The following is a 19,861-nucleotide window of genomic DNA, read 5'->3' as shown; positions in this document are numbered from 1 at the left end:
CGGGGAAGCTCCTCCTGTTCAGGGACGGCGGCTCTGCCGTGCGGGAGCTTCGTTCCCCGCTGCCCTCGGAGCGGGGCGGAACAGGCGGCGCCACCGCTGCGCGCGGGCCCGGCACCTGCGGCGAGGTGAGCGAGCGGCCGGGCCTGAGGCGGTGCTCCGCTGCCGCAGTTACCTCACTGGGGTGGCGGGGCGAGGCTGGGGGGCTGCCGCTCCGGCCTCTCGGCACCGCTGCCTGAGGAGGGACGTCGCGGTGGGGCGAGTATCCTGGTTGCCAGGGAGACCGTTCAAACGGCAGCTCCGGCCGTTGGGGCGTCCCGGGGTAACGGCGGATGCTCGCCTCAGCGGTGCCGCCGGACCTGGGCTCAGTGTAACTTCGGTGGCGGAGGGGAGGACGAGCCGGAGCCGGAGGGGGAGGCTTCGCGGCGCGGTGAGTCCCGCTCCCTCAGGGGTTGTGTGGGGACGTGCTCCAGGTGCTCGGTTTGTGGCTGTTTCCTAAAACATGGCTCTGCTGCCTCGAAGCGGGAGATGAAATGCAGCTCCTTGCTTAATGCGAGCTATTCTCTTTTTGTATCCGGACTTGAATGTACTCGTTTGGGGGAGAGAAATAAGCTTTTGCTCCTTTCCGGTGTTTAAATATGGGAGAACTCCCAGCTGGGAAAGAGCTAGGCACCTTGATTGCTGGAAGATTAAATCTGCAGCACTGGGAATTTAAAAGGTACTGCTCAGGTGATTGAATGCCTAGCTCGGGTTGGGGAAAGATTTGGTTCTCGGCTCTAAATCTCCTATTTGGTCGATCTGGAGCAGTTTTACAAAAAATAAATCACAGGTTGCTGCGATGCTGCATGTTGCAGTTGACTCGCTGCTGCCAGACTCCCTGGGCATGAATAGAGGGTGAATTCAGCCTGCAGAGCAAATCCGGCTTGTCTGTACGGTCTCTGGCAGAGTCCGACTGACAGCTGATATACATAACCATTACACAAACACTGGGAAGCAGTATACTTGGCACCGTACACCGCAGTAAAATGTGGAGGAAATAGGGCTACAGTTTAAAACTTAGCACAGTAAGTTAAACTGCAGATGTTGATCTTAGCAAATAGTATGAATATATATATTTAAGCTTATTATAAATTCATCTGGCTTTGCAGTAGGTAGGAGGATATCTTACATATGTATCAGAAGCAAGGTGTTTTATTTGTGTAAATCTTAATGAGAGCATTTCTTCAGTCATGCAAAGATCAGTTGTAGACCTAGAGGTCATAATCCTGTTAAGTGTAGCGCTTAGGGTAAGGAGTTACTGTAGCCTTATCAGTTCCAAGGATCCATTCTGTGATCTGCCTGCATGAAGCCATTAGCAGGGGCAAGGCCTCTGAGGGGTCTTCAACAATTGTTTAGAGTTGTTATCCAAAAACCAAGTTTACTATTTAAGTAGATCCTACAGACATCCAGCGATATGCCAAATGAATAATGTAATTACCACAGATGCTTTAAAATCTAGCAATATATCTGCTCAGTCAGATCTCTTTGTTTTGCTTAAGTTTACAAATTATTAGAAAGAATATTTTATTTATCTTTGAAAGTATTCTGGGAAAAAAAGCCCTTTCATCTTTTGTCTCCTTTTCAGATTGTGAATAATTTGATGATATTTGTAAAGCACTTTGCAACTACTATGTATGAAATATGAAGCTAGATATGGCTACTCTGAGAAACTGCTAGGGAGTAATAAGGTCTTCCTTTAGTAGGACACTAGAATAATGCAATCATACCATTTAATGAATGCCTCCTAAGTATAAGAGTTCTTTAGATGCTTACAGTGTTAAAAAAAAATAAATGTTTTATTGTGCATATGAGAAAGAAAAGTCCCTGTTACTTTCTGTATAAGCATGCATGGAGAAAATGTGCATTTGGGTAGCTATTGAGTTGACAGATGTGGGGAAAACAGTACTAATATTTAAAGGGGGAAGAAGCTGCCTCAGGTTTTCTTTAATAACAATCCAGTTAAATCTGCAGGTATATCTTGCACTTAGTTCTGGGAGCAAACATGCTCAAGGAAGAGAATTTTAATACAGAAATAGGAATATTGTTTAACTCTTTATAGATCAGCATGCTATATGAACACAGATACAATTAAGCATTGTCTTTATTGTTAGAAAAACATGGTATTCTAAAAATAAAGATGTGAACAGCTGTGTTTGAGGTGGCAACTACTGTTACAAAGACTGTGTATTGCTAAATGTGTAAGTTGACTTGGCTTGGGATTTGAATTTGAGCACACAAAGAAATTTGAGTAACATCGGGGAAGGTAGTTTCGGTTTAGTTTTTTTCCTCCCTTATCGTTCCCTCTGCATTAAGGGGAGCAATAAATCTGCAGTTACAATAAGCAGAAGTATTGTTGAAACATTGGTAGCAGATGGATATTTAGGCTTCCGTGGGCCTTTACTTGCAAACTAAAGTGAGCAGGATTTGACCAGAGAAAATGCAGCATTCATTAAATTAAACGGTTTTTTATTATCTCCATTTTGTTTTGGAATGACTTGCTTCTGCCTGAAAAATCAGAAATTGCTATAATGTAGCTTCTGACACTGATGATCAGCTTTTACAACTAAGCAAAAAGGAATGTTTTCAGTATGAAGTTGATGGCACTGCTGTGGTGATTTTGATTGACTCTGCTGACTAGAATATGATTGACTTAATGGCCAAGAATGACAGTAATTTAATGCCATGCTAGGCTGGCGAAGTGATGATTATAAATTGGACTAGAAATGGGAATTGGATTAAGTGACAAATGAAATTAATTTAAGCAGTTGGGTGAGAGCAGTTGACAGTGTTATCAGGAGAAACTAGCCATAAATATCATCCACTGCAATTATGCTCACCTACAGTAACCACATAGTTGTCTCATTTTAATTCCTTTTAGTGTAAAGAAATTATCTTTCAGATTTCTCATACATCTAGGGCTTTTATATGGCACTTGCCAGTGTGTTCTGTGCTCTGAGGACTTCAATTACTCCGGATCTGATCGTGGGGACAGGGAGGAGAATCGCATGTTCAGATTTTAGTATTTCACTTCCTTGGAGATGGTTAGAGAAACAGTGCCAGAAGACTAAAAATTAGAGGTTTTCCTAACAAATAATCCAATTTTTAGAAATATTATTTTGATTTTTATATTTATTTATGCCTCACAAAAATTATTAACTGCTTGAGATGGTATAAACCCTTAATTTCTTGAATTATCTGACAATTATACTTAGTGAAAGATATAGGATCCTTGACATGGCAATTTCTGTATCTTCACTTTGTGTTCAGGCTTTTGTGGCCTTTTGACCGCTTATGAGATAAAATGAGGTCTGATGTTGCTTCTGATGTTCTATATACTTACCCGTTTGCAAGAATATGTGCTTGTAGATGGGATGCTTTAATTTTACAGGCTTTTAGTGGCTTGATTTCAAAGGGATATTTTTAAATTTTCCTATCAAATTTAGGTTACTGAAAATCAGTAAGGAGCAGATAATTTCACAGTGTTTTTTAAACAATTTTTTAGTTTTGTTTAAATGTGGGCTCATGAGTCAGATCTACCTTTGACTGAATTTTGGGTGAAGTTAGAACCTTCAATTTGAGAATAAATGTGCTTAGGAGAGAATTTGAGGGACATTCTTGCAAAGTCTTTGAAGAAATTCCATGGGCCAGAAGCACCTCCAGGGGGTAGTTTCAAGAGAAGAAAATGAAGCAATGCTGTTGGAGTTGGTAGTTTAAACTGGGAAACCAGGAGAGCTCTGAAGCTTCTGTTCCTGGGTGTTCCCATGTGGATCCACCACCCTGAATATGAATCTCCCTGACCTTTATAGGAAGGGAAATATCTAATGTAGGCCAGGAAGCAGCTGCAGCATGTTCTGGGCAGGTGCTAGTCCGTGTCCCAGGGAGTCCGTGTCCCAGGGAGTCTCTGTCTTTGTGATTTCCAGCATGCATGGAGGAACTTGGTGCTATTGACTGCTGAATAACCTAGCCAAGAGCGGAAAAGGTTGGACATAGCTGAGATTTGACACTGAAGTCCCTTACTGGGCTTTCTGTGGACACCAATGTTTCTTTCTTCGGAAGAAATTTTGCACTCACAATGTAGCTGAATTAGAATATCATTTGTGCTCTATGATGTCAGTGGACAGCTAAGTCACTCAAAGTGCAGTCCCCTATGGGAGCTGGGGCAGTACTGATAGGTCTTTGTACATTGCTAACTCCTCAGAATATGTCTCTCTGTTGTCTTGACAAATAAAAGGTGTCATTTCAAAAAATTACATTCCAGTAGTGAATGCTGTGCAGATTCCATTTACACTTGTGCCAATTTGATCATATTGGCTTGGATATCAGCAGTTGGGGATTTCTCTGTGATAAGAAAACAACAAAATATGTAAACAGTTCTGAGTAAAACAAATTGGAGGCTTCAGAACATCAATAATAAGAGAAAAATCATATTTTCTCAAGTATGTTAGTTGACTACACTGAACAATTATGTAAACTGAGAATGTGTTCTGCCAAAATTTCTGTAGCAATATGCTGCAGCAATTTAGAAGAGCTTTAATTGTAGAGAATGAGCTTTATAGGGAGATAAATATTGTAAATATTTTGATTCATCAGTACTTATAGGTTGTGGTTGTTCTGAAGGGTGTCTTTTTCTGCAGCCATCTGTCTTTATTTTTCCTGACAGGAATGATGTGTATAGTTGTGGGTTTTGACAGTATAGAAGATGTGATGTTGCAGCCTAATTTACTGTTGTGTTTTTCTGAATGCTGTGATTACTTAGGATTTATCTTAAAAATATGTATGTGTATTTTTTCATCCAGTAGTCTAAACTTTAACAGCTCTAATTTTTCTAAGCCCTTGAACCAGCCTTTCATTCTACTCTTCAGAAGAGTATGCTTGAAAAAAATGTTCAGCATCACTAGTTCAGGTAACAGAGGGGGCTTTTGTTTTAAAGGTATCATATCTAAGAGTGGTTGAGGTCCAATTCTGCTGTGTTGATATGACTTGATTTCTATCCGGTTTGTTTTATTCTTTTAAAGTAATGGTTGGTTAAGTGTAAACACATTGCTTAAATTAATAACAAATTTTGAAGTGGACATGAGCAAGCTTATGGCCTTATTATGTCTGAAACATTTTCCATCAGGATTCACCTCAGGTTAAGTAAAGTAAAAGGGCTCCTGCCCTTCATAAGGTACATTGGGATTGTACCTGGCTTATCAAGACAGAACAGATAAAACCCTGTGGTTGAAGAAATGTCATCAGGTTACGTGGAATGTCTACTTTGCTGGTTTATTTTTGAAATTCTTGAAAGTTAGTATTAACATTTTTTTCCAACAGCTACATTTATACAAGCAAAGTAGTAGCTTTGAATATTTTTAACATCTATATTAGATCAGGAAAAAGTGATGTTTCAAAATAATAGACCATCAAGAGGTTCTCCCTTTAAAGATTTTTCTTTTCCTTTCTTTTTTTTTTTTCTTATATTATACTTAGTTTTGAAAGCTCCCTTTCAATTACTGAGCTTTTAGTTGCATAAAACAAGAAAAGCAAGGAAACAAACAAAAAAAATAACTGAGGTGATGTTTTCAGAGCATAGCTGGGACTTCGACTTCAGCAAACTGGGAGATCATAATAGAGATCTTAAGAGCTAAAGGCTGAAGTGTGGAACTTCCTTAGTGAGTATAACAGTACCTGTTCTGTGGGTTTGGTATATTCCTTAGATGAACTCTTTTCCCCTCCCTCTTGCCTCCCTCTCCCCCCTGCAGTAGAAAACTCAGGCAAACAAGCAGGAAGGGAATAGAAAGGGTCCTTTCTGTCAGGGTCTTAATGCATCAGGACTGGAGGCTCTGCCATACCCCTGCTGCGCTGGGCTTCTCATCCTCAGTGAGGTTACATTAAAATACACTCTGCATTTCTTGTGGTCTGTCATGACTTTTGCATACAAATGCAACTGCTATTATTTGCTTGTTCGAAAAGTGCATAGGAAATTCAATGATGTGGTACAGCTATGAAAATATGTGCATTTACTTTTCATATATGTGCTCCATACTCCAAAGAGAATTACAGAAATGCAAAACCATAGGAGTTGCTGAAACGTAAGAGGACTGGATGTGCTTTGCTTGGTTACTTAAGCAAGATAACTGTGAATGGAGGTGAATTCCTACAAATGCAGGAATTCAGCTTTACAGAGAGCAAGTCAAACTCCACAATGTTTCTGTAGCCAGGGCTGGCTGCCTAATACCTGGAGTTCTCTTGTGCCAATGTGACTGGACCCTCAAGTATACACTTAGATTGAAGCATGTATTTTTTTACTTATTTATTAGGATTGTTTAGTTTCTTTAAGACTTTTATAATCAGGACCATTGTGTTAGATGATTTATGGAGTCAGATTCCATGTTTTAGATCTTTGGGTACAAATCTTAGAATAGTTAGGCTTGGAAAGGACCTTAAGATCATCTAGTTCCAACCCCCCTGCCATGGGCAGGGACACCTCGCACTAAACCATGTCACCAAAGGCTTCCTCCAACCTGGCCTTGAACACCACCAGGGATGGAGCACTCACAACCTCCCTGGGCAACCCATTCCAGTGCCTCACCACCCTAACAGGAAAGAGTTTCCTCCTTATATCCAATCTAAACTTCCCCTGTGTAAGTTTTAATCTGTTACCCCTTGTCCTGTCACTACAGTCCCTAATGAGTAGTCCATCCCCAGCATTCTTATAGGCCCACTTCAGATATTAGAAGGCTGCTATTAGGTCCCCATGCAGCCTTCTCTTCTCCAGGCTGAACAGCCCCAACTTTCTCAGCCTATCTTCATATGGGAGGTGCTCCAGTCCCCTGATCATCCTCGTGGCCCTCCTCTGGACTTGTTCCAGCAGTTCCATGTCCTTTTTATGTTGAGGACACCAACACTGCACACAATACTCCAGGTGAGGTCTCACAAGAGCAGAGTAGAGGGGCAGGATCACCTCCCTTCACCTGCTGGTCACGCTCCTTTTGATGCAGCCCAGGATACAGTTGGCTTTCTGGTCTGTGAGTGCACACTGATGCTGGCTCATGTTCATTTTCTCATCGACAAGCACCCCCAAGTCCTTCTCTGCAGGGCCGCTCTGAATCTCTTCTCTGCACAACCTGTAGCTGTGCCTGGGATTGCTCTGACCCAGGTGTAGGACCTTGCACTTGTCATGGTTAAACTTCATAAGGTTGGTATCAGCCCACCTCATAAGCTTGTCAAGGTGCCTCTGGATGTCATTCCTTTCCTCCAGCGTATCAACCGGACCACACAGCTTGGTGTCATCGGCAAACTTGCTGAGGGTGCACCCAATCCCACTGTCCATGTCACCAACAAAGATGCTGAACAAGACTGGTCCCAACACCAATTCCTGAGGGACACCACTTATTACTGGTCTCCAGCCAAACATTGAGCGATTGACCACAACTCTTTGTGTGCGGCCATCCAGCCAGTTCTTTATCCACCGAGTGGTCCACCTATCAAATTGATGTCTCTCCAATTTAGAGACAAGGATGTCGTGTGGGACAGTGTCAAATGCTTTGCACAAGTCCAGGTAGATGACATCAACTGCTCTCCCCACTGTTCATCAGTTCTGTAGCCTCATCATAGAAGGCCACCCAATTGGTCAGGCAGGATTTCCCCTTAGTGAAGCCATGCTGGCTGTCACCAAGCACCTTGTTGTTTTCCATGTGCCTTAGCATGCTGTCCAGGAGAATCTGCTTCAAGATTTTGCCAGGCATAGAGGTGAGACTGACTGGTCTGTAATTCCCCAGGTTATTTGTTTTCCCCTTCTTGAAAATGGGGGTTATATTTCCCCTTTTCCAGTCTTTGGGAACTTCACCTGACTGCCATGATTTTTCAAGTATGATGAACAGTGACTTAGCAACTTAATTCGCCAGCTCCTTCAGGACCCGCGGATGGATTTCATCAGGTCCCATGGACTTGTGTATGTTCGGGTTCTTAAGATGGTCTCAAACCAGACCCTCTCCTACAGTGGGCCTAGGATCTTCATTCTCACAGTCCCTGCATCTTCCTTCCAAGACTTGGGTGTTGTGGTCAGAGCCTTTGCCAGTGAAGACCGAGGCAAAGAAGTCATTCAGAACCTCAGCCTTCTCCAAATCCAGGGTAGCCAAATTCTCCCGATAGCTTCCAGAGAGGGCCCACATTGTCCCTAGTCTGTCTTTTATTTGCAATGTAATTATAGAATCCCTGATATCTTAAAATTGGCTAGGGATGTTAAATTCTTGCTGGGCCTTAGCTTTCCTAGCCTGGTCCCTAGCTTCCCAGGTAACATCCCTGTACTCTTCCCAGGCTGCCTGTCCTTGCTTCCATCTTTTATAAGCCCCTTTTTTCCCTCTAAGTTTACTTATCAGCTCCTTATCTATCCAAGGAGGTCTCCTGGCCCTCCTGCTGCACTTCCTTCTAGTGTGGACTCAACACTCCTGAGCAGGTGATCCTTGAATATCAACCAAGAGTCTTGGGCCCCCCTGCCCTCCAGGGCTATATTCCGTGGAACCTTACTAAGCAGGTTCCTGAAGAAGCCAAAGTCTGCTCTCTTGCAGTCCAGGGCAGTGAGCTTGCTACATGCTCTTCTCACTGTCCTGGGGATCTCTAACTCAACCATCTCATGATCGCTGCATCCAAAGCTGCCCTGGAGCGCCACATTTCCAACGAGCCCTTCCCTGTTGGTGAGCATGAGGTCAAGCATTGAACCTCTCCTTGTTGGCTTCTCTATTACTTGCAGAAGGAAGCTGTCTTCCACACAAACGAGGAACCTCCTGGATTGCTTGTGCCGAGCCGTATTGTCCCTCCAACAGATATCAGGGTGGTTGAAGTTCTCCATGAGGACAAGGGCCTGTGAGCATGAGACTGTTCCTATCTGTCTATAGAGCACTTCATCCACAGAGTCCTCTTGATCAGGCGGTCTCTAACAGATCTCCACAGTGATGTCCCCCATAGCTGTTCTCTCTTTAACCCTGACCCACAAACTCTCTATTGACTGTTCACCTGTCCCCAGACAGAGTTCCGTACTCTCCAGCCTATCCCTAACATAAATAGCAACTCCTCCTCCCCATCTGCTGAACCTGTCTTTTCTAAAGAGCCTGTAAACTTCCAACACCCCAGTCATAGGAGCCATCCCACCATGTTTCTGTGATACCTGTTATATCCCCATAGACATGTACATATCTCTAATTCTTCTTGTTTGTTCCCCATCCTATGGGTGTTTGTATAGAGGCAATGACAGAAGAGACTGAAGATGAGAATGTCATGGACCAAACCAGTGTAGTTTATATTTCTTACAGCTCTTCACATTTCCACAGGATCCCAAATCTGGCATAGTGCAACTCTAAACTACCTTAAAGGGAGGAAAACTGCTAGACAGGCCATTTGAATTTACTGTCTTTACTCTTCATTGTGGACTTGCATTGATCTTTAGTGGTGTTGCTGGATAAGCGAACTAAGGCTGTAGTAACTGAGCCTTGTCGTTAGTAGTTTGTGTCAGTTTAAGACATAAATACCTCCAGCTTTCCACCTCCCTCTTCTTGTGTAACAGGGCTGCTAGAGTAGAGCACGTGCCTGCATTTTGACTAGTTGAAGGCATTGTCGTGGAATGTCAGTATGGGTTTGTACTGTAATGTCTACGGGATGGTAGCAACAAAATCACTGCCTGTACACTTGGGAAGGGGAGTGAAAACATTTTCAATGGCAGAACCTGCTTCAGTGAATTGCACTGCTTCTACCTTTTGTCCTGTCACTGGTCTGTGTGCTGTGAATTTTGAAGGTTGTTGCTGGACACACAAGGACTGAATTTTCACAGGCTGCATACTTATTTTTTGAGATTTATTCTTTGGTCCAGGTAGTGAGAGAGATTACAATGTGATTAACAAGGAGCTCATAGAAAACCAGATGAAGCCCTGAACATTTAAAAGGAGATGATAAACCCCTGTTGGTTTAGCTGTGGTGATTTAAATATAGGACAGATTTAAATATAGGAGAGAGGTGAAAGGTGACCTTTTGTTGTTTGCTTGTTTGGTGGTTTGTTTTTTTTTTATGTGGTGGGGTTTTGTTTTTTTTCCTAAGCCACTTGATATAGTCTGTGGGAGGGAGGAAAAAAGGACAAGGTTTCCAAACAGAAATATTTCTTTCACATAGACTTGAAGAGGGCTTAGAAGTCTAAACATTTGTCTGTTTCTTTTCTAATGTAATTTCTGGTCCTAATTGAAGATCAAAGATTAAAGTAATTTAAGGTCCTCTTTTTGGGTATTTTTGCTTGAACAGAGGCTTTTCTCCAGATAAGGAAAAGTTGTGTCTCAGACTAAGGAGGTCAGGGAAATGTTGAAGAAAATCTTGAGCTATAAATTTAGAACAACAACAAGAAGTCCCTGTAGCTGTTCTCGATTAAGATTATTTTCCATCTGTTTATCTGTATGATGCACATGTTAAAAACTGTCAGAAAAAAATAGGCTTTATCAGAACATTCAATCTAATGGACTTTTATTCCCTCATGCACCCTGTCTGGATATGTGGAGAGCAACAAGTTGTGGATCAGTCTCCTTGCCTTTCTGTCATGGTTTGATATAAGATGTTGTGGTTTAAGCCCAACTGGTAATTCAGTTTTGTTCTTGGGCTAAAGTAAAAAAGGCAGCACCAGCTACTAAGAAGGAGAAAAATGACTGCTACAGATGAGCCCATGACAGATGTCCTGCAGCAATACTGGCTTGAGGTGCTTATGATACCTCTGCTCTCCTACTGCAGTTTATTGGTCTTGTGTTTTGCTGGCATCACTGTGGAGGTATACTACGGACTGAATCACCAGTATGCCTCTTAAAGCTTTAAGGGAAATGAGAACCACCAAAACTTCCTAAAAATTGAAAAGCAACCTCACAGAAGTCTCTATACACTCTTTAGCCAGGTCAGGAAAGAGAAGGAAGCATAGAAGCCAGTGTTGCTGCTGAGTTTGTACCCATTTTTATTTGGAAAAAAAAAAAAAAAAAGAGCAACCAGTTGCTTTACCCTGTAATGAATACATGCAGACTAGAGAAAAACATGTTGACTGTAAGTTTTCTTTCATATACTAGGGGGTAATAGGTGTTAAATTAGTGTTTATATTTACCATATTCTTGCACTGAATTGGAGTAAGCAAATGTTTTTTACCGCAGCTTGCCATAAATAAAAAGAAGCAGTATTTGGAAACCCTGACCAGCTTTTGTGTAGGAGAGAGCAATCATAGCAAACTGGTACTGTGAGAAATGAAAACAAATACAAGATGAGATGTTGTTCATGGTTTACAAAGCAGAAGAGATTGTGCATAAAAGAAGGAAGTTATTTGCAAACACTGAAAACCATTATTTGCAAACCTGGGACAAATTTCAGTAACAACTCCTCCTATTTTAGTCTGTAGAAGATATTGTGAAACCAAAGGGCAATGATTTAACCAACTCTGGCCCTAGAGAAGTGTGGAAATATCCAGTTACTACGTTCAATACTGCTAGAAGTCTTGAATCTCCCCAAGGTGCTTCCAAGAACATTTCCTACCAGTTTGAGTGTTACAATCTTGCAGTCACTTACAATGTAGCAGTTAGCTAGAGCAAAGAATCTTTTAACAAAACTTTTCATAAAGGAAGACTTTTCTTTTAGTACTTACATCAATGAGATTATTACTTACTACATTGAAATTATTTTCCTTCTAATTTTGTGTTGTAATTTTTCAGTCTAACATTACTGTCCGAAGTGATAGGTGGGCAATGCTCAGATGAGTGGAGTATTCATTTCCAGTTGTGCAGCTGAAGGATGGATGGATTTGTGAGGTGTTTTGTTTTTTGTTTTTTGTTTTTTTTTTTTTTTTTTTTAGCGGGAGTTGTTATATGACACAAAATCCCCAAATCAATATTCCATTTTTACATTATACTGAAACTTGGGGGTTTTGACTCAGAAATGTCCAAGTATCTTAATAGCTGATATGACTTTTTTGCAACTCTTTTGTGGTTTTCATGCAACCACACCTGCACCACAAAGAAAGTCTCTAGCCCTAAGGGGTAAGGGTAGACTCAGACCAGAAATGATGCTGATGAAGTGATAATAAAAATCATGCCTAAAGCTGCACCTTTTTTAGTTGTTCCCTTTCTGGAGCAGAAACCTGTCTTAAGCAACCTTGGGGTCTTCACAGAGAATCTCTTGGTTGTAGGGTTCTGTTTGAACCAAGTAGGCTGAAAAATTGTAACCACAGATCAAATGGTTTTGTGACTGGTGGCAGGAAAAAGAAATAGTGTTTTACAGAAGGGATGAAACCTTCCATATAAACATATTATCAGGACATACAAGTTGAATATGCTATTCAGAGGTAGCCACTTAGTTCTGAACAAAGTAGCAAAGCCTATAGGAGCAGTACTGTTAGTACTGTGCTTCCTGTGGGTAACACATTGAGAAACTACCTAGATGTCTTTGCAACCCTCTGCATTGGGCTGTGTTGAATGCAGGTGAGGTGGTGATCTTTTAGGAATTGCAGATTAGTAAATTCCAATCCAGATTCAGAAATTTTATTCTCTGTGAGAAATAGATTTCAAAGGTCACAATTACACAATGGTAAACTGGGGAAATACTTGAATCCTAGCAGTATTGCTGTATCAGATTTCAAGTCATGTCTGAGAAGGTTTGTACTGTCAGTAATGCGTACTGATGGAATTTCATAAACACTTAAGATCAAATAGCTTCTTTCAGTTCTATTTGGTCTGTAGTTTGTGCTCTTTCTCTCCTGGAAGTACATGGGAAGAGCCTTTATCTCAGAATCAGTGTAAATTCAGAGGTAAAAGCTTGAATTTGGTTTTCAAATATAACAAATTGTTGCATGAAAGCATGCTGCAAAGCTAGTCATAGTAGTGATGTAACAGCTTCTCTCTGGTCACTGGCAACACTGTCAGATCAAAGGGTTAAAGAGCTGCAAGGTAGACAGAGATCTTTCAAACTTTTTTTTTATTATTTCCCTTTTTTATTTTTTATTATTTTTTCCTTATTTATTTATTTATTTATTTATTAGAGAACAAGTGTCTCCTGATTAGGTACGGGTGACTGTAGTGTTGCCAGGTAAATGAATGAACCTGGCCAAGGCTAGAAGTCAACCCTTTGTCTGGTTACAGTGACTCAGGTCATCTAGATGCAGTCCTGCACTTCTTGGCTGCATTCAGTGTGTTGCTGTCCAAAGATGGAAAAGAAGCAGTGAGTCTGTGCTTGGATTGCTGGATCATGTACAATGCAACTGCTCAGTTTGTTGGCAAGGTGAGGAGCAGTCTGTCCCCTGCAAATCCTCTGATTCAGATCCAGGTTCTTGTGTGTGCCATTTGGTAAAGAGAGAAATCAAACACGGTTTAATTATCCTCTTAGTCCTTGGATCTATCTGCAGTATCCTTAGGCTTAGTCATTGTAGGAGATGTGTGGGTAATTCGCACCATCTTTATTCCAGTCAGCACCGTTTGGGCCAGTGTGTCTCTGTTGCCAGCTCAAGACATTGATGAATAGCTTTCATTTGTTATTCAATGGCTTTTAATTTTACCGTTGTCAGCCTGAAGCATTCAGAAGTCAGTTCCCAGGCATCACGAATTAAATAAATTCAGACACTTTCCATTAAAAGTCGTAAGTCTGGGGCTAGATTATGTTTTCAAGCTTCTCTTGGTAATCTTCAGACCTATAAACTTTATTCCATGTTTGAAATGAATGCTCCAGGTGCAGTTTGATTCCAGGAGATACACTTGGTGACAGGGAAGAAAACCACAACTGTTTTAATTTAGGTTTTCCTTACCTTACAATGTATTTATTTTCTGATCACTGCTTACCTTTTTTTTGAAGCAAAACTTTTCTCTAGTGGTAGAGACTGTATTAAGATTTTTCTTCCTAAATCAGTGTGTATCAAATTTTGATTTAGAAGGTTGATTGCTTTTTGTGGTGATGTTGTCTTGTTGCTTTTTCTGGAGATATACTAGCCCTGATAAATCTAAATTTTATTATTTGCTGTGAACCAAATGTAGAGGAAACATAGACAGCTTCCATGTGGTTAGAGGCTGGGAATGTAAACTAATGAGAAAGTAATTGGAATAAAAGAAAATAGACCACTGTTGTCCTTTCTGTAATTCATGGTCGCCTTTGTTTTTGAATTCCTTCTCTGCCTAGCAGTGTGGTTTTGATAGATGTGTCCACCAGGGCCTGTAGGAATTCTATCTTGGAGCCTACCCACAGGAAGATGCAACTACTGGCTAGGTTGGCTTTACGCTTAACACTATTGATTTGGTGCTGAATTAAGTGTATCTTCTCCAGGAACTGCACCTGCCACCACTTTGCTCAGCTGTGGCTTACCAGTTGCCTGACTGCCTTTTCCAGTTCTTCCCATTCAAACCCAAAGATCTGTTCCATGCTGAAATCCTAGGTATCAGGGAGGAGTGTAAAAAGTTATCTCCCACTGTCTAATAAGCTCAGTTCCTTTTACTGCAAGGTGATGATTAAAATATGCATGATTGATTATTTAAAGATTTATTTTTTTCTTTCTTCACTAGTGGGAATGTTTTACACTTACCCTTGGAGAACTGCTTGCCAATAGCTAGGCATTTCATAATTTGCCAATCTGCATCTGTAAGAGTGATCTAGCATTAATATTTCACTAATTTTTTTCAAATATATAGCAGCATTTCTCCCAGCAAAGCATGAAACGTTGCAATAAAGATTCACAGAAATGTAGGCTGTTAAACTGTGAATTTAGTCTAATTCTCATGGAAGACCTTGACCAAATTATTGATGAATTTGAAAACAGCAAGGTTTGACCTGAAATAAATAGTAGGATATATTTTGTGTAAGTTAATGCATGCATACAGTATATTCATAATCTTCTCAGCTGTACTATAGAGAATCACGCAATGCACAGAATCATCTAAGTTGGAAGGGAGCTGTTGAGATCATTTAGTTAACCCACACCTATTCAGGTAGGGACAGCTAAAGCAGGTTGTCCAGGACTGTGTCCAGAAGTGATTTGCGTATATCCAAGAATGGAGACTCCACAGTTTCCCTGGACAATCTCTTTCTGGTGTTTAACCATCCTCAGAGGAAGAAGTATTTTGGTGGGTTTTTTTTTGTGTTCAGGTGGAATGTCATGTGTCTTAACTTGTGCCTATTACATTATAGAAGAAGCAATGTTTTAACTTGAATTATAAGTAGCTATTTGTAGCATTTAGTGATTTTTAACATTGTAATTATTGACTAATTTTTTATTATTTTCATAATGTTATATTTTATAATGTTATTTTAGAAACAAGCGGTCCTAGAGCCTTGTTAAATTTAATGGGTTTTTTTGTATTGTCATGTATACAGATGTTGTCTTAGCAAAAGCTGAGTTCCAGTTTTCTCCAATGAATTAGGCTTGGCACTGTTTTATATTTCTTAAATGCAGTGGGCTTCTAGTGATTGGTATGCAATTCACAAACTTCAGTTTGGCATTTAGGAGTGTCTCCACAAATCATCTTGTGTTTGGTTTTAGGAGCAGTATTCACAAACCCCAGAGACTTGTTGAGCTTCCCAGTTTAATGTCCGGGCAGTGACAGATTCTCAAGAATGAAGATTCTCAACAAGCCGCAAGAAGTTTGAATGTATATGAAGGGAAGGACAGGAGGTCACTTTAGCTGATAGGAAAAAACTCGATGGTATTTGTGTTTAAAATTCCTCACTCTTCTGAAAGTAAACACTTAACTGTAGCCTTGCAAAGTCTTTAGTGGGTGCCTATGTTCACAGTGCCCTTATGAATTTCAGCAGCAAGTTGTTTCACAAAAGAAGTGGTTTACTTATTTCTTTTGAAATTCAGCTTCTCCTGGTTTGTTTTGATCTTGTTCTTTTTTTTTTAATAATCTAATAATTGTTGTTGCAGCACCTGGCTAATAATGGCTCTGAGTTCAGTTGTCCTTGCTGTGATGGGCATTTGAAACTATTTCTCTTACTTCCTACAGTAAGTAAAATAACTGTCAGACTAGAGGCAGAATTAAGTACACATGGGATGATTGATTCCCTCCTGCTGTTGTGGTTTATTGTCCAATGAAGAACATGCGCTTTGGGTCAGAAGGAGAGTGAGTAAGAACAGGTATATCCATTATCTTGTGATGGAGGGGGTGTTCTGGGGATAGGGAGACCTGGTTCTGTCCTGGGAGCTGGGACCAGAATGTTGAATTGGTGTTTTGAAAACCGGCTGTACTGCAAGTTTCATGTGCAGGCTGGTGCACAAGTATGAAGGAAATGGGAGATTTGTGTTTACTTTTTCTTATTTGGTCAGCTGTAAAACAGAGCTGATATAAAATACAGATGTTCAGGGTTCTCTGGTTAGAGTATCTCTGCATTCACTGAGTACTTCTATGTGTTTCCGTTACTGAGATGAGGTTATTCTTTACTGCTTCCATGTATTTATGAAAAAGAAAATGTAATAAATAGAAAACCAAATTTTCTAAAATTACCTATGATGGTTACAATCTTAGGAGTTTGCTACAACTTTGAATATTCTAGCACACCACTTGTGCTTGATGTGAGGATTCAAAAGCCTTGTTTGTGCTGGTAACTTCGCTCATTCCAGGCCAGAACTTGAAACTCAGACATCCCTCTTAGTCAAACCATTACAGCAATCTCTGGCAAGGTCTTGTCCAGAGCCATCTAGTGCTCTCCCAAAACATTTCCAGGCATAGCCTGGGAGTTAGTGGTTTTCCCCATTTAGTTGTTTGGATATGGCTATGTTGTTTTGGGAGCCACAAGAGAGAAAATGTGGGCTAGTTGTCTGTATGGGCAATGAAAGCAGCACTGACACAGTTAAATTGGTTTATACTGATGAAATTTTCCCAGCCTTCTGAAGATGCATGTGGGTAAAATTATCTACACTTCCAATGAAAAAGTGTCTAGGGTTTCTTTTGGCCTGGTAAAGTATATGAAAATTTTCATGCTCATTTAACGATATAAGGTAAAATTGATAGTGATTTTAGTGAACAGTTACTGTGTGACTTGAATAGATTGTCAAAACAGAAACGTGGAGGTCAGTAATCTCTTGCAGTGGTGTGGTGTTTGGAGAACTGCCAGTTGGTCATACTGTTATGTACAGGCTTTTTTCTTTTTCCTGATTCCTGCTGTTGAAAACACTCAGTGAACAGCAAGTATTTTGTGCTATTGCAATTATGCTGAAGTGGGAGGGAAAGGACTCCTTGAAATAGCCTGGTCACTGTCCTGGAGGTAATTATCTTCAAGTCAAGTTCTGCCACCCCGTGGCTACTGAAGGTCATTCTTAGAAGATGTATGATTACTTAGCTACTGGTACTCACAGCCTTTTCCTTTAAGATTGATGAATGGTTGTTTTTATTGGTTTTTTTTTTTTTTTGAATATGAATATTTTCTCCACAATATCTTGTGGAGAAAGTTGAAGGACTACTGTAGGTCCCATGGGGATATATAAACTCTCTGTGCTTTCACTGAAAGATATAAATATTCACTGGCAATGCCATTAATTATAAATCTCATGATAGTGTAATATGTAGACACACAACTGGTCACCTGGACACCTCAGTTGTGCAAGGTGCATATGCAGTAATCACTTATGCTTTTCTTAGGGTTTTTGTGTGGTTTTAAGCAGCAAATATGATCAGTTATGTTCCAGTCATAGATATAAAATGTATAAGTTAATGTAGACTAATTGCCAAGATTATATACTATCTACAGTACTACATACTTCTGTCTGACATAAGTGTTCCATATGCAGATTTGAAGGGGTTTCAAAAACATGCCCATGTATTTTTGAGTCTTACTATTCTAGAAAAGAATGATGGTTGTGTTCAGTAAAAACACCTTGATGATCATGACAGTTAAAACTCCAAGGCTTATTTGAGTGAGGCCTTGATGAAGTTGACAGCGTTTCAGAGCATGCCTCGCTCTCGTGTGGCAACTTTGGTGTTCATGTCTAGAGTTATCAGGAGAAATAATTATGATCTCTCTAGTTAAATTTATATTGCTTTCTACTATAAAACATTCTGACTTAATTAGAGAAAACATCAATGTTTTGCAACAAACACGCCAGATTTCCCAGAAGAAAAATGCTTAGGTTTAAAGAATGGGGGGGGGGGGGGGAGGTATTCTGTTAGTTTTTATCCAATGAAAATGCAAGTGAAATACCAGAAGAAAGTTCAGTTACAGACTACTTAAGTCACCCTGTCTTTTCTTTTCTTGAGGTCTACAGGAAAAATCTTGAAAGCATACTTTAGCAAAGTAACTGAAGATCTGGGTTCATACCAGCAACAATATGCCTTAAAATACCAGAGAGTTTTCACCCTGTCACTTTGTAATGACTGGGGACTCAATGTGTGATTTAGGTATTTCACTTTGAGAGTGCCTTGCATAGTTGTTGTTTCAGAAAGATGAGAAAATTAGGCAGTAGAATTATAGGATAGTTTGTGTTGGAAGAGGCCTTTAGAGGTCACCTAGTGCAGTCTCATGCAATGAGGAGGAACATCTTCAACTAGATCAGGATCAAGATGTGATGTTTTTGTCCCAGCCATTCTCTAACAATGACAGGGTCAGCTGTAAGGAATGCACTTCTTTTGCCACGTGAGTAATTAATTAGTATCATAGCTTAAATGATGGCAACAGTGAGTAGCCCTGACAAGCTAAGCTGATAGTGCACAATGTTATGTTATTACAGTTGTATAAAACTGATCTTTTTTTCAAATGAGAAATGTTAAACTGTATACATACATCCTGGAAATGAATGTATTTGGAAAGTCATCAGACTCCAAATGTGTGGCTTCCAGTAGAACTGTGGACTTTTTCCTTACACGGGTAGTATGCTACTGCATTGAGTTATATGATTGCATGCAGTTTTATCAGTAGAATGCAACAACCTTTTGCTCAAGTGGTAGTGTAGGTAAAATTTGCCTGAAGTCACACAGATGATCATAAACCTGGCTTTTTATTTTTTATTTTTTAATCTGAATGCCTCTTCAGAAAAAACTGTTCCAAATACTGATGTATCCAGATACACAGAAGGTGTAAATTTACAAAGAGGATATAGAGATGTAAAGATCTGGTTCTGCTTATACATCCTTTATCCCTGTGGTTTCATTTTAAATTTCTGTGGTTTAAAATCTTAATGATTCTGTGAAGTCAGATGGCAACTTGGTAGTCATAGACAATAAACTCATGACTGTATCTGGTGGCCCAAAGATAGCAATGACCTTTCCAGTCTCGCAGGAAAATGGTTTGTAACTAATCAGAATAGTGTAACAGTCTGATTTTGGTTTGGTTTTTCGTTTGTTTGGGTTTTGTTTTCTTGTTTGTTTTTTGGTTTGTTGTGGTTGTTTTTTTGTTTTGGTTTGGTTTTTTTTTGTGTGGTGTTCTTGTTTGGTTTATTTTTACTTTATAATTGATTTGGCTAGGTGTTTTCTTGCAATCTTTTGACTGACTCCTATTTTTCCAAACAATCTAGGTTTTCAATTTTTTTTTACTTCATTGGTATTATGTTTGGTAAATCTAAGGTATTTCTTTCACTACTATGAATGCTTTCCCTTGAAAGTCACTATATTAAGGCACTACATTAGATGAGAAGCTTGTGGTTGAGCTATAATTTCACTAACAGCAGTGGGAAGTGGCAGTTTTCCTCACACTTGTGATGTTCTTGAATGTTTTTGTATGGAATGAAGAAAATCTTTCAATCTTCAAAGGTCTCAACAAAAACGGGAAAAAGTAGTGTCTTCCAGGTAAGGGGGAGAAGTGCTCAGAAGAGCAAGTTTGCAGTCAAACTTTCTTTTTAGCGGTTTCCCTTTTGACAAATTAATATGAGAAAGGA

At 40.1% G+C, this 19,861-nt stretch overlaps 1 protein-coding gene across 3 annotated transcripts in view; it reads left to right on the top strand.

The window, feature by feature from the left end:
* Positions 1 to 27: 27 nt before the first annotated feature.
* Positions 28 to 19,861, top strand: part of KLHL32 (kelch like family member 32) — a 129,233-nt gene continuing 109,399 nt past the window's right edge. For 2 of the 3 annotated variants that reach the window (XM_065681195.1, XM_065681199.1), the window contains exon 1: positions 28 to 125. The gene's annotated coding sequence lies outside the window, so the exon portion shown is untranslated. Of the gene's footprint in view, positions 126 to 202; positions 428 to 19,861 lie in introns of those variants that run through there. The other variant, XM_065681196.1, reaches the window with a different exon arrangement.

This window comes from Lathamus discolor, chromosome 5 (assembly GCF_037157495.1).
Source record: "Lathamus discolor isolate bLatDis1 chromosome 5, bLatDis1.hap1, whole genome shotgun sequence".
Classification (NCBI taxonomy): domain Eukaryota; kingdom Metazoa; phylum Chordata; class Aves; order Psittaciformes; family Psittacidae; genus Lathamus; species Lathamus discolor.
The sequence above is the reverse complement of the archived record's forward strand: the minus strand, read 5'-3'. Positions and strand labels throughout refer to the sequence as shown.